The 14,055-nt window shown below is 37.3% G+C and overlaps 1 protein-coding gene across 1 annotated transcript in view; it reads left to right on the top strand.

Annotated features, from left to right (window-relative positions):
• The window catches only part of PIP5K1B (phosphatidylinositol-4-phosphate 5-kinase type 1 beta), a 323,645-nt gene that overhangs the window by 58,592 nt on the left and 250,998 nt on the right, over positions 1-14,055 (top strand). The gene's annotated exons all lie outside the window — the stretch shown is intronic.

Raw genomic sequence — 14,055 nt, 5'->3', positions numbered from 1 at the left:
GGTCCTCAAACAATCACTGACCCAAGTGTGCTCAGAGAGGCTGGAAAACAAAGCTGAGATTATTCTGCATGACCCTAGGAAGCTTAGGGTCACCTGAACAAAATACCCCTTTTCTTGAGGAACGGGGTGGCCTCTGAAAGCTGGCCTCCTCTGAACTGCAGTGTAGACTGCTGTGACTTTTTGATCAGTCATCTGTCACATGGGGATATTTCCAGTGTAGACTCACTCCTGTTGTGCATATAGAATTGCATGAAAAAGGAAGTCAGATGAATTGGTTTACTGTGCTGTGCTCAGTCATGTCCTACTCTTTGTGACCCTATGGACTGAAGCCTGCCAGGCTCCTCCATCCATGGAATTTTCCAGGCCAAAATACTGGAGTGGGTTGCTATTTCCTACTTCAGGGGATCTTCCTGGTCCAGGGATGGAACCCACATCTCTTGCATCTCTTGCTTGGCAGGTGGATTCTTTGCCACATACCCTAAGGCCAAATTCTAGGGATTTTTGTAGGCCCTTTGGCCATGTGATATTTTTACACAAACATTTTTCAAGACCCTTGTCTGATAGATCAGCATATCTCTCTCTGTGGTTTATTAATAGTATTAGTTCTGAAAACTTATAGCTGATCCATTACCAAGGCCAAAAAGGAGAGCTTGGATTAGAAGTTTCATGCAAAGAATTTGTGAATTGCTTGTATTTTGTCAGCTTGACACATTTGTAGAAAAAATAGATAATAACTAAATAAATAAAATAGATAATAATAGAAAAAATAGACTGCTATGCAGTCTGTGTGCTCATTCTTATAGTTTTGTTTTATGATGTTATTTGTAAATTAAGAGACTACTAACTAACAAGGTATGTTTTAAGAAGAGCAATTTTTATTCTAATCATTTTTGTATTCCAATTGATTAAAAATAAAATTTAAAAAAATTTTCCTCTACTGTGACTGTGTTACAGAGTTTGAAGATTCTTACCATATATGTGTATTTTTCTTTCACATGTTCCCTCTATAATTTCTTTGTATCAAACAAATACCTGGTATTGCTTGTTGTTTGCATTTTCTAGAATGTCAGATTAAAATACATGTGTATCTCAATCTATTCCTTTAGAACAGCATTGAGAGAAATATGAGAGCCACATGTGTAATTTAAAATTTTATATTGATAGTATAATTTATAATAGTAAATATATTTCTATATTTTATATATTTATAAATTTAAATTTTTATAGTAATATAATCTATAGTAGTAAATATATTTATATATTTATTTTATATATTATATATAATTTTATATATTTATATGTATTAAAATTATAATGTATAATAGTAAAATTTTATATTAGTAATAGCTATATTTAAACTTATTAATAATATATCAAAACTACTTTCATTTCAGTATTTAATCATATGAAAAGTTAAGGATAGATTTTATATTTTTTCTTCAGACAGGATCTTCTAAATCCAGTGCGTATTTTACACTTTCAGTGCATTCAGACATTGGATTTTCATCAGAAATACTTGACCTATGGTTTGGATCTCGGAAGCTTTATAGTTGATAAAGTAGACGCACATTCCCAGATTGTTCCAAGCATTCCCAGTAACAGAAACATCAGTTTTTTTAAAAAAGATTTTTAATTAAAATGAAATAAAATTTAAAATTTACCTCCTTGGTTGCCTACTGCTCAAGTGCCGTTTTGGTTGTATGCGCATTTCATTTTAGCTACTCGTAGCATAGTGCAGTGGAAGACAGAGAGTGAGAGGATGTGTATGGCTTTGTGATTAACTAGCTCTGTGACTTGGAGAATAGTACTGCCCATGGCCTTCTGGCCTCGATGTCTTCACTTACGGATTAATTATAAGGAATGGACCAGATGTTCTTCCCTGAGGTCCCTCTGGTGCTCATAAAATCTTATGAAACTTGTATGTACAAAGCCTCAAAACGCCACCCCAACTTGAATGTATTTCAGATCATGTATGTAAAATAGATGGGTGTGAAGTGTTCTGTTTCATGATAAGTTTTAGGTGAGGGCAGAGAAGGGAAGGGCCACATCAAGCCTGGTTGTCTGCAGGAGCTTCTGGCTCTCCTCTTGGGGGATGGCGGGGTGGGGTGGAATAAATGTTCATATGCTATAGAAATTACAGAAATCATGTATCTCTTCTCTCAGGTGAAATTCCCTGTATTCCTTTCCTATTGCTCCTGTTACAAATTCCCACGGGGTTAATGACTTAGAAATAACACAGTTCTTATAGTTCTTGAGGTCAGAAGCCCAAAATTGGTCTCACTAGGCTAAAGTTATGGTATCTGCAGGGCTCCCTGCTTTCTGGAGGGTCTGGTGGAGAATTTGTCATCCTGGCATCTTGCAGATTCTGGAGGCCAGCAGCAGTCCTTGGCTCATGTCCTCCTCCTACCATCAAAGCCAGCAATTTCCAGTTCAGCCTCTCTCACTTTGTATCACTCAATCAGCAACTCTTCTGCCTCCCTCTTCCTTTTAAGATCACCTGATTAGCAACCTTAAAATTCTACCTGCAACTTTAATTCCCCCTATGCCACAGTCATACATAGTTACAGGTTTAGAGGATCAGGACTTGGGCATCTTCTGAAGAGCGTTTTTCTGCCTACCAAATTGGTGTGTCTCTGAGGTTTCATAGTTTTTATGAATCATTTCAGAGTAAGTTGTTTTTGTCTCTGTTTCCCCCTTCCCACACTGAGTTAGGCATAGTCAGCCAGTAGTAGGCGGAAGTCAACTGAAGGGATTAGGCTGAGTAGTGGCCTTGAATGACTGAAGAATTGCTCTTCAGCAAAGCCTGCCTGTACCTCTAGCTGTTTCTTGAAGCTAATTGTGTGTGGAAGGTTCTTGAACCAAAGCCCATGTTCCCACCCATGGAAAAATAAAACTGTGTCCTTTTAAAGAAAATAAGAATGTATTGCCTGAGCTTTGTCTTTTTTTTTTCACCTCTAATCAAAGATATCATAAATGTTAGCCAAAGTTCGGTGTGTAATTTTTTCTCTCTGCTGAGCAGGTGATTGGAAGTTGTGAAACATGGAATGTTGTTTTTCTGAATTTAGAATCATACTGTCTTTGTGAATGTGCTCGATAAATAGAAAAATTGAACTGTGTTGGTTTACATTTTAGTCTACTCTTTTGGATAGACTTTTATAACTGGCTCTCACCACCATTATTTGAGTCTGTGACCCTAATCTTTAGCTTGACTGTTGTTTAGACATTACTTTATGGAGTGTTGATTTAGAGGGTAATGAACTGGTTGGGAGACTTCAGTGGTTAAGCACCATTTCCCAATTATGGTGAGCTTTGGTTTGGCCGTTCAGTTACTTAGAAATGTGTCAAATTCTTTGGAAGGCAATGGGGATACTGTCTTTAGAGCTGCTATATTGTACAACCCCAAGAGTCACCCTTTACATCCCTCTGCAGTCTATGAATGGCGCCCCCTGGATATATGTGTTGAAAGACTATGAGGCCTTATCAGTGACCCTGACATTGCCTATGAGAAAGCATGTAAGCCCAGTGGGGGACAGATTTACATACAGACTCTTACAATCTTCATGTTATGTGTGAGTGGATACATATTGGTAATAGGGGTGCAGAAGAGGGAGCATCTAATTTATCTTAGGAAAGTCAGGGTATTTAGAAATGTTTCTTGGCAGAGGCCCTGCTTAACCTGAGTCTTGAAGAGTCAATAGGAAATGGTTAGATAAGAAAAAGTGGATGGTTTTTTGGACAAAGCCAATTGTGTGCAAAAACATATGGCATTTTGCAAGACCTGCAAATATTTCAGTATGACTGAAGTGTGAGATTCATGTTGGAATGTGATAAGGAAAAGCATTTAACCTTCCTGTGCTTTAATTCCCCATTTAATAAAACAAAGAAAATAACAACAGCTACCTTGTGGGGTTTTATGAGTGAAATCTCATAAGTAAAATGCTTAGAACAGGGCCTTGGATATTAAAAAAAATCCCTTAACAAAAGTCAGCTGTTGATGTTGATCACAATCGTATTACATGAGATTGAAAAAAGGAGGCAAGGTCTGCATAGCCTGTGCTGAAGAGTTTCAGCATCATACTGTTGAGGAAATTGTTAATTTTTAAAAAATATTATTTGAGCTTTGTGGATTTAAAAACTCTGTCATTATTTTGCAAGGCTGATTAGACCATGATGATTCAATTCATATACTCAAAATCATCAGAGAGACTGATGAAGAAAAATTCCACTTTTATCAATTTATATTCAAAATGGAAACCTCTCAGCATGCTGTGACAATTAGGGCAATGAGGTGGTGTATCTTCTTCCCATGAGCTGGTAAACTTTTTGATCTCTTGTGTTAACATCAAATGGTCTCATAAGTGAGGATGAAGAGTTGGAGCAAATGCAGACGAATGTTTTGAAGGGCTGGTTTCAACAGATGATGCCAACCCAGTGGATCAGCTTTGCTCACTTATTCCACGTCTGCCAGACAAATGAGAATTCTCAAAGCATTTGGCTCCGGGCACCAGCTCTCTGGAAATATCAGAGACACTCTGATTTTCTCTTCTGTCTCCTTTTACAGATAACTTTTTTTTTTTTTTTGGACATATTCCTCCCCTGATTTTTTTTTTTTTAATTATCACCTTTGTTTCAGCATGCTTTCAGATATCAAGATTTTTCAGTTTACCTTGACTTTCTTTAAAATTGGTTGCTTTTTTATATTAATCTCAGCAATAAACTTTCCATAGTAGTCATTTTTTTCATTGCATTCAGGAGCTAAGTGGTGGGTTGCTTCTGGGAATATTTAGTTGGTTAAAGTCCATCCATTGTGGGTGACTTCACAGTACTATTTTTTTTTTTTCACAGTACTATTAATTCCACAGAATGGTCTTTCCATTTTTTTTTTTTAGTGTCATCTTATTTTCCTAACCTGTTGCTTTAATCATCTCTTATACTAGATTTTAGAATCTGTTAATATTTGGGGGCCTATAGCTCAATGAATGAGTTATGAGGATAAGATTTGTCTCCTGAAGTTGCTATATTTGTCTAGTAATTCTTTGATCAAAGCACTATTGAAGGACCTTAGAATTTTAGTATTTTCTACTGAATGCTTTAAGAATGTAAACTTTTTTTTTTTTTTTTTTAACTGAATTTTCATTTAATGCTCAGGTTACTTTACACGTTATATCAAGCATTCCAAGGTCAGACAGATTAGGCAGTACTTTGTCAAAACAGAAAATAAGAATGGCAAAAAGACAGTTTATTTTATTTTTTTGCTTTTTTTTCCATTTATTTTTATTTGTTGGAGGCTAATTACTTTACAATATTGTGGTGGTTTTTGCCATACATTGACATGAATCAGCCATGGATTTACAGAAAGTTTATTTTAATTACACTTGATAAAGTAAACCTTTTCTTTCCCTTACCTTTATTATATGACCTCTTGATCATAAATGTCAGTATTTTCCCCTCCAAAAAAGATTTTATGTTTCAAATTATAACTACCTTGATTTCTTTAATGATAGTTATTAATAACACTGAAGCATTTTACACATTTGGCATGTGCATTTTAAAATAAAACTAAAAAAAAGGAGAAGGCCTATCTAAATTTGCTGCCTTTGGAATATGTATTCTGAATCTTGTTTTTCAACATTTAAACAAAAATGCTTTGATGGAATGCTACAGTCACTGCTCATTATCTTGAATTCACTTGCAGGTCATTTGTTCTTAACTGTTTTTTAAAAACGTGAATGTTCTAAGTTAATGCTCCAAAGGAAATCAGTCACAATTGTTTATAATGGGTGGTTATTTAAAAATGAAAGCTCTGAGAAAAATGACACTCCTTATTTTTACTGCTTCAAACATTACAGATATTGACAATGTGATGAAATGTGGCCTGCCTTTAGTCTTCTTTCAGCAGTCTGTTCCATGGAGCAGTTAGAGATGAGGCTGTATAATATTGAAATATCTATTAAAATTCTTATACTATATTGGAAAGTTGGATGTGTACCTGTGATACACTGAATTCTGTGCTCCAACAAAGCATTTTATAATGTTCTGGTACTCATTTATGTTACTACAACAAGAAGAAAATGGCTGCTCTCCCTTACTTGGAATAAACTTAGAGCAAAATTCCAAGAAGAGCACCAGAGCTATTTCTAAAAATACAGGGCATGTTTTTATTTCTCTCTTTTTTTTTAATTCTCCAGAATAGGACTGAAGATTTTAAGAAATAAATATGATTTATTATGACAACTTTGTTTATAGATAGATGCTAAATCATATAAAATGATTTGGCAATTTATTGTGAAGGGACAAAAAGTACATTAAAGAAGTGTCCAATTTATTAATAATTTTTAAAATGCAAAAGACAGTAAACCCAAGTGCCACTATTTGTTATCTAAGTTTAAAAACAAAAATACCAAGACTGAGGTAGCGAAAAAGCACACAGTGGAAATGCTGACTGATGCAGGCTTTCTCAGGGGTCTTGTGTTCATGAGAAGCCTTGAAGTACATACCCTTTGATCTAGCAGTTCCACCTCTGAAAACTTAGCCTAAGGAAGTCATTGAACAATGGAGACCAAACTAAAGAAAATAATACTCATTGCATGGGGTTGGCCAAAAAGTTCACTGGGGGTTCTCTGTAAAATCCTGTGGAAAAAACAGAATGAACCTTTTGACCAATCCGATACCATTGTTTATAGTAGCAAAAATCGGAAACATCTCACATTACCATCAGTTGATAATTAAATTATGATTATTTTATTCATTGAACATCTTAGAGCTGTCTAGAATGATGCTGTACAGGAAAAGATGGTATAATATGGAAAGTCAGCTGCAAACTAGTATGTATACTATGGTCCTATTTATAGTTAAAAAAGAAGTGTAAACTAAGACTTGGTGGCTATATCCCTACATACTGTGAACAGAAGTTTCACTGGAGAATGGATTGCTGGACATCTTTACTTTGTTCTTTGCTGATTTTTCCTTTGTGGATTATTTTTTATAAGAAAGATAAACTTTATAACCAAAGAATTGTTTTTAAACATGTATGTCTTTGACTGGAACTTGCTACTTTAAATAATCTGTCCTACCAGTATAGCTGGATGAACATGCAAAGATGTTGGATAACATTCAGTGCCACATTGTTTAAAATAATTAAAAAAAATAACTTACCTATCTCTTTTTGTTAGGAATTTAAATAAGAAAGTCATGTATAACAATCATGCTTTGCTGCCATTGAAGTTGAAGGTGTAAATATGTATGTATTGATGTGGGCAAGATGTTCACATCATATAACATAGAAGAGGCAGGTTAATGAACACTGTGTGTGGAGAGGTAGGAAGGTAGGTTTGTATACAGCTAAAAGTGTGAAATGCTTCACATGACAGTATCAGTAGTAATTCTGATTAATGGGGCTATAGGTAATTTTAAACTTTTTCTTTGTATATGTTTTTATTTTTAAAATTTTGTACAGTGAACAAATATTTCTTTTGTTATCAGAGAAAATTTTTAAAAAATCAACAAAATTAGAGACCAAAAAGAGAAAATAACCAAAAAAATATTGTGAGGTGCTATTTCCATAGAGATAGATATAGGTGGTATTTCTAGGAAAACTTAGGGTATGAAAGTGGCTTCTAGAAGAGAGAGCTTAAGTCAGTTACCATGGAAGAAATGCAAAAGCTATCAAAAGGTGCTTTCTAAAAGTGCAAGCTCCAGATGGCCTCAGTAAATTCTTCCAACATGCGAGGATATTGATGATACTAACTAGGGTGACTGTATAATTTATTTATTTTAAATGTTCTGGGTTGCACTGGGTCTTTGTTGCTGTGTGTGGACTTTCTCTAGTTGCAGAGAGTGGGGGCTACTTTCTAGTTGCTCCGGCTTCTCATTGCAGTGGCTTCTCTTGTTATGGAGCATAGGCTCCAGGGTGTGCGGGTTTCAGTAGTTGTGGTGTGCGGGCTTAGTTGCTTTGCGGCATGCGGGATCTTCCTGGACAAGTGATTGAACCTGTGTCCCCGGCTTTGGCAGGTGAATTCTTAACCACTGGACCACCAGCAAAGTCCACAATATAACTTATTAAACTAGGTTTTACTAGGGACAGTTCATGTAAACTGGATGAATGTTCACAGTACTATCACAGGTTTTTCTAAGCAAAGAGCAAAAGGACAACTTGCAAGTTTATTTTATTCCTAAATGATCTTTATATCAGAACTTCACAAAGACAGTGTGTGTGGACATGTACATGTGTACAGTCACACACACGGAAAATCAATCAGGCTTATGAATACTGATGCAAAACCCCTCAATAAAATGCCATAAAAAAAGTTAGCAGTACATGACTGGTCAAGTGGAGTGCATAACAGGAATGTGGGCTTGGTTCAATACTAGAGAAACTAGTCTCCATGATAGATCAAAAAAGAAAAATCTATTTGTCATCTTAACAGGTACCAAAAATGCTTTGCATCCAATGATATATCAATTGATATATCCAATGATATATCCAATGATATATCAATTGTGGCAATGGTTACGTGCCTATACACATTTATCACAACTCACTGAACTATATTCTTTACAAGGATGAGTTTTATGAAATGTGAATTATTTGTCGATAAATCTAACTTCTTAAGAACAAATAAAATCAGTCTTTGGTAACAGGAAAAAAATATCTGACAACACATTCTGGATTATAAAGAAATATTTTAAGCTTAGTAAAATTAAAATAAGTGGATTTGTCACCTTTGTTGTTTTATTTTAAATACCATATAGTCTCATGACAAAACAGTGTCATATCACGTGAAACATGAGAAACATTCCCAATTATATCAAATGTATAAGAATGCTCAGTTTCTTTGAAATAACAAACTTGACTCACAAAGTACCAGCCAGGAGATAAGAGAAAGTTGTAACAGATATAAACATGGAAGTGGAAGTTGCAGAAATCATTATTTGTAGATATTTGAAGTACATACCTAGAAAGAAAGGAGAAGGAAATGGCAACCCACTCCAGTATTTTCCTGGAAAATTCCATGGACAGAGGAACCTGGCGGGCTACAGTCCATGGGGTCGCAAAGAGTTGGCCATGACTGAGCACATCAGCACCTCAAAAGAAGAGAATCAACTGGAAAATCATTAGAAACAATAAGAGAAGTCAATAAGACACATGGCTCGCTATAACTGGTACTTGTAGGGACAGAGGTAGGAAGAAAAGGAAAGACTGGACATACTCATCACCCACTAGGGGAGGTTTCAGCCGTATCACCCACCATCATGCACATGCTCCTGACATGCCCCTGCCCTCAGGCCAAGCAGTACAGGGCATCACTTCAGCTCTGAGACATGGTGCTGCTGTCTTTTACCCTGGCCAAAGACCAGGTGGAGTATAAAGAAAAATGGCAAAGGATATTATGGAAGGACATGTCGTTGGGCAGCAGAACCTGAATGACAGTCCTGGGGAAAGAGGGCTGAGACTATCAAATAAGGAGGGGAAAGAATGGGTTTTCAGAGGTCATGAGTTTGTGCCTCATAGCCTAAAGCAGCCTTTTTACCGTTTTGATCAGAGTCACCCAGTGTGTTACTTTTTTTTTTTTAACATTTACAAATTGTGAGACTCCATGTTTTAAAAAATCTGAATGTTCAGCATGTCTTGAAAAATTAGAAGCTTCAGCATTGCATGACACCCTTTCTGCAAAGGGCAGCAGTTGGCTGGAATTGTGCAGTGGCTGGCTGTCTCCTTTAGATGCCCCCCGGGCTTGCAGTCTGCTGAGTGCAAATGCTCTTTCTCTTGTAGCCTTATCACTCCCCTCTCTGCCCTGGTAAGCATTTCAGTGATTGATAGTAAACCAAAGAGTGATACTGGGTACATGTATGGGCAGTTGACTTGTCATGCTGTTGGGAAAAGTAGTGAAATCATTTGAAGAAATTAGGAAATATTTGCTTCTTTACACAACTTCTTCAGAACCAGTAATACATCTCTGGTTCCCTCCATCTTATTTCTACAATTGAAAATTGTTATTTTAAAAATTCAAAGATTGATTATGGCCATTCTGACTGGAGTGAAGTGATATCTCACAACAAGTGTTGGAGAGGGTGTGGAGAAAATGGAACCCTCCTATACTGCTGGTGGGAATGTAAATTGATACAGCCACTATGGAAGACAGTATGGAAATTCCTTAAATAACTAGGAATAAAACCACCATATAACCCAGCAATACCACTTCTAGGCCTATACCCTGAAGAAATCAGAACTGAAAAAGACACATGTACCCCAGTGTTCACTGAAGCACTATTTACAATAGCCAAGACAAGGAAGCAACCTAGATATCCATTGACAAATGAATGGATAAAGGAGTTGTGGTACGTATATACAGTGGAATACTACTCAACCATAAAAAGGAACACATTGTAGTCAGTTCTAATGAGGTGGATGAACCTAGAGTCTTTTATACAGAGTGATGTAAGTCAGAAAGAGAAAAACAGATGTTGTATATTGATGCAAATACATGAAATCTGGTAAGATGGTACTGACAAATTTGTTCACAGAGCAGCAGTGGAGATGCAAACATAGAGAACAGACTTATGGACAAGTGGGGGGAAGAAGAGAAAGGGGGTGAGATAAATGGAGACAGTAGCATGGATGCATATACACTAATGTATGTAAATAGACAGCCAGTGGGAATTTGCTGTGTGATGTAAGGAGCTCAAACTAGGCCTCTGTAATAACCTAGAGGGGTGGGAGTGGGCGGGAGGTGGGAGGGGAGATTCAGGAGAGAGGGGCCATATGTACCTGTTGTTAATTCATGTCGATTTATGACAGAAACCAAACCAATATTGTAAACCAATCGTCAATCAATTAAAAATAAATGAATATTTAAAAAATTCCAAGATTGAGGGCCCATCTTTGCAGAAAAGTAGCCATTGCCTACATTTTCCTTGATGCATTGTTCTTTCTGAATTCTGTAACACATGCAGAATTCATTTTAGCCCAGGGAAATTTCTGTTCTTTGTCATGTCATTAGGATTAATTGAACCTTTAGATTTTACACATTTTATAAAGCACAATAGGTAGGAAAAATGGGACAGGCTTTCACTGTCATTTAGGCTATGTTTTTTTTCCTAGCCTATATCAGCCTATATCAGGCTCCCAGATGAGCTAGGTATGGTAGAAGCATGCATTTTCCTTTCATTTTTGCTGAAGAAAGGTGGATGATTTTGTCAGTGAGGAAGTAGATCAAGTATAAGCGGCCCTTCGAGACTATAACTAGCTGTTGTTGACGAAGCAAACAACAATTTGATTTGACTTATTTAAAGCTAAAGTTTATTTTATAGGTTTCAAATAAATTTTATAACCTATTGCTTGTGCCCCCAATTCCATTTCTTCCATTCACTCCAGGACTCTTTGTCTCAATTATCTTTCCTTTTGTATCACTGGTATTTCTGTTACCACTAGTCACTTTTCAGGAAAGGAAAAAAGCTTAAGGAAATCCCTAAGAACCCTTCCGTGACCCACCACAGTGACATTGCTTGCTTTCCTTTAAGCCTTGTGTGGAAGCACCTGGCACTCCATCAGAAATTGCAAAATGTTTTCTCAATTTGAATCAGCCACATTTTCCAAAACATAGTCTACTGGCTGCCCCTCGTTTCTGACTGTCCACTTAGTGTGTAGCTCCTCCCGGTCTGAATTCTTCATACACATTCCTCTGTCTCTGTTGGGGTCCTCTTTCTGAGACCCCCAAGTATCTCCTGTACATCATCCTCCATGCTCCCCAAACAAAACCAAACCCACAGTCCTAACATTCTTCAACATTTCTGCCATATTTGACATGTGTCAAATGTCCTTCTGAGTGTAAGAGGCAGCACTCATGGGATGAAACTAGAACTCTGTTTTTGCCTCTCTCTAAATTTTTTCAGTGAGGAAAAGTCTACTCTTACGTCTGAAGGGAAACTCAGGAACCATTGTGTTCACTTGCAGGTAATAAAATGTCGTTGTTGTCATTCAGTCACTTAGTACTGTCTGACTCTGCAACCCCATGGGACTGCAGCACACCAGGCTTCCCTGTCCTTCACCTTTTGGAGTTTGCTCAAACTCATGTCCATTGAGTCGATGATGCCATCCAATCATTGCATCCTTTGTTGTCCCCTTCTCCTCCTGCCCTCAATTTTCCTAAGCATCAGGGTCTTTTCCAATGAGTTGGCTCTTTGCATCAGGTGGCCAAAATATTGGAGCTTTAGCTTCAGTATTAGTCCTTCCAATTAACTTCAGTATCAGTCCTTCCAATAAGTATTCAGAGTTGATTTTGTTTTGGATTGACTAGTTTGATCTTCTTGCTGTCCAAAGGACTCTGAAAAGTTTTCTCTAGCACCACAATTTGAAAGCATCAGTTCTTCAGTGGTCACCCTTCTTCATGGTCCAACTCTCCCATCTGTACATGACTACTGGAAAAACCATAACTTTGACTATACAGACCTTTGCAGCAAAGTGATGTCTCTGCTTTTTAATATGCTGTCTAGATTTGTCATAGCTTTTCTTCCAAGGAGCAAGCATCTTTTAATTTTATGGCTGCAGTCACTATCCACAGTGATTTTGGAGCCCAAGAAGATAAAATCAGTCACTGTTTCCATTTCTTCCCCATCTATTTGCCATGAAGTGAAGGGACTGGATGCCATGATCTTATTTTTTTGAATGTTGAGTTTTAAGCCGGCTGTTTTGACTCTCCTCTTTCACTTTCATCAAGAGGCTTTTTAGTTCCTCTTTGTTTTCTGCCATTAGGGTGATGTCATCTGCATATCTGAGGTTAATGATATTTCTCCTGGGATTCTTGATTCCAGTTTGAGTTTCATTCAGCATGGCATTTCACATGATGTGCTCTGCATATAAGTTAAATAAGCAGGGTGACAATATATAGCCTTGACGCACTCCTTTCCCAATTTGCAACCAGTACGTTGTTCCATGCCCGGTTCTAACTGTTGCTTCTTGAGTTGCATACAGATTTCTCAAGAGGCAGGTCAGCTGATGCAGTACTCCCATCTCTTTCAGAGTTTCCCACACTTTGTTGTGATCCACACAGTCAAAGGCTTTAGCGTAGTCAGAGCAGCAGGTGTTTTTCTGACACTCCCTTGCTTTTTCTGTGATCCAGTGGATGATGGCAATATGATCTCTGGCTCTTCTGCTTTTTCTAAATCCAGCTTGTACATATGGAAGTTCTCAGTTAAAATGTTCTATGGTTACTTTTTAGGTTATTTATTTATTTATTTTTGGCTGCCCTGGTCCTTCGTTGCTGCGTGTGGACTTTGTTTTGTTGTGGAGCACAAGCTGTGGAGCCTAGCCTCAGTAGTGTGGCACATGGGTTTTGTTGGCCTGTGGCCTATGAAATATCCCCAGAACAGGGATCGAATCTGTGTTCCCTGTATTGATTGGCAGGTGGATTCTTAACCACTAAACCACCAGCGAGGTCTACTAGTGTCTTTAAATCACTGCTTTCAGCCAGTGTCTCCAGGGTGATTGGAAGAGCCTCCAGCTTCATTTCAGCTCTTCTCCTCTCCTTTAGTAAGACTTGCTGCAAGCAAAAAGCCTCAGCTCCTTCTCCTTTGTCCTGGCCTTTGGCCATCTTGCTGAGCTTCTGTCCCTTCCAGATGACAACATGAATAGGAAGAAGTCCAGATAACAGAAAAACAAAAACTCTCACTTGAAGATTTTACTCAACTAGTGTTACTAGAAGACGTCTTCTCATGCTCCAAATGAAGCGGACTAGAACAGACACCCTTGGGGTCCTTTTTTCAAGAATTCTTTGTAGACCTCCATTCTTCCCCTCAATCAGCTAAAAGCAACCTCTTCAAATGTTAATGCTTTAATTAGTACTTATGAGCAGTAGAGCTCATTTTCATTCGTCATTTCCAACCTTTAGAGCACATCAGATTCACTTGGGAAAATTTTTTTTTCAATAAAAATGCCAATATCAAGTCCCAGGCCTATTGAGTGAGAATCTCTATACTGGGGCTCTGTTCTATTCGTTTTTAAAATTCCATAGATGATTATGATGGTCACTTAAGGCTGAGGACATGAGATCTAACCTA

Source organism: Odocoileus virginianus, chromosome 18, assembly GCF_023699985.2.
Source record: "Odocoileus virginianus isolate 20LAN1187 ecotype Illinois chromosome 18, Ovbor_1.2, whole genome shotgun sequence".
Classification (NCBI taxonomy): domain Eukaryota; kingdom Metazoa; phylum Chordata; class Mammalia; order Artiodactyla; family Cervidae; genus Odocoileus; species Odocoileus virginianus.
Note: the sequence above shows the minus strand (reverse complement) of the source record. Positions and strands in the feature narration are given on the sequence as shown.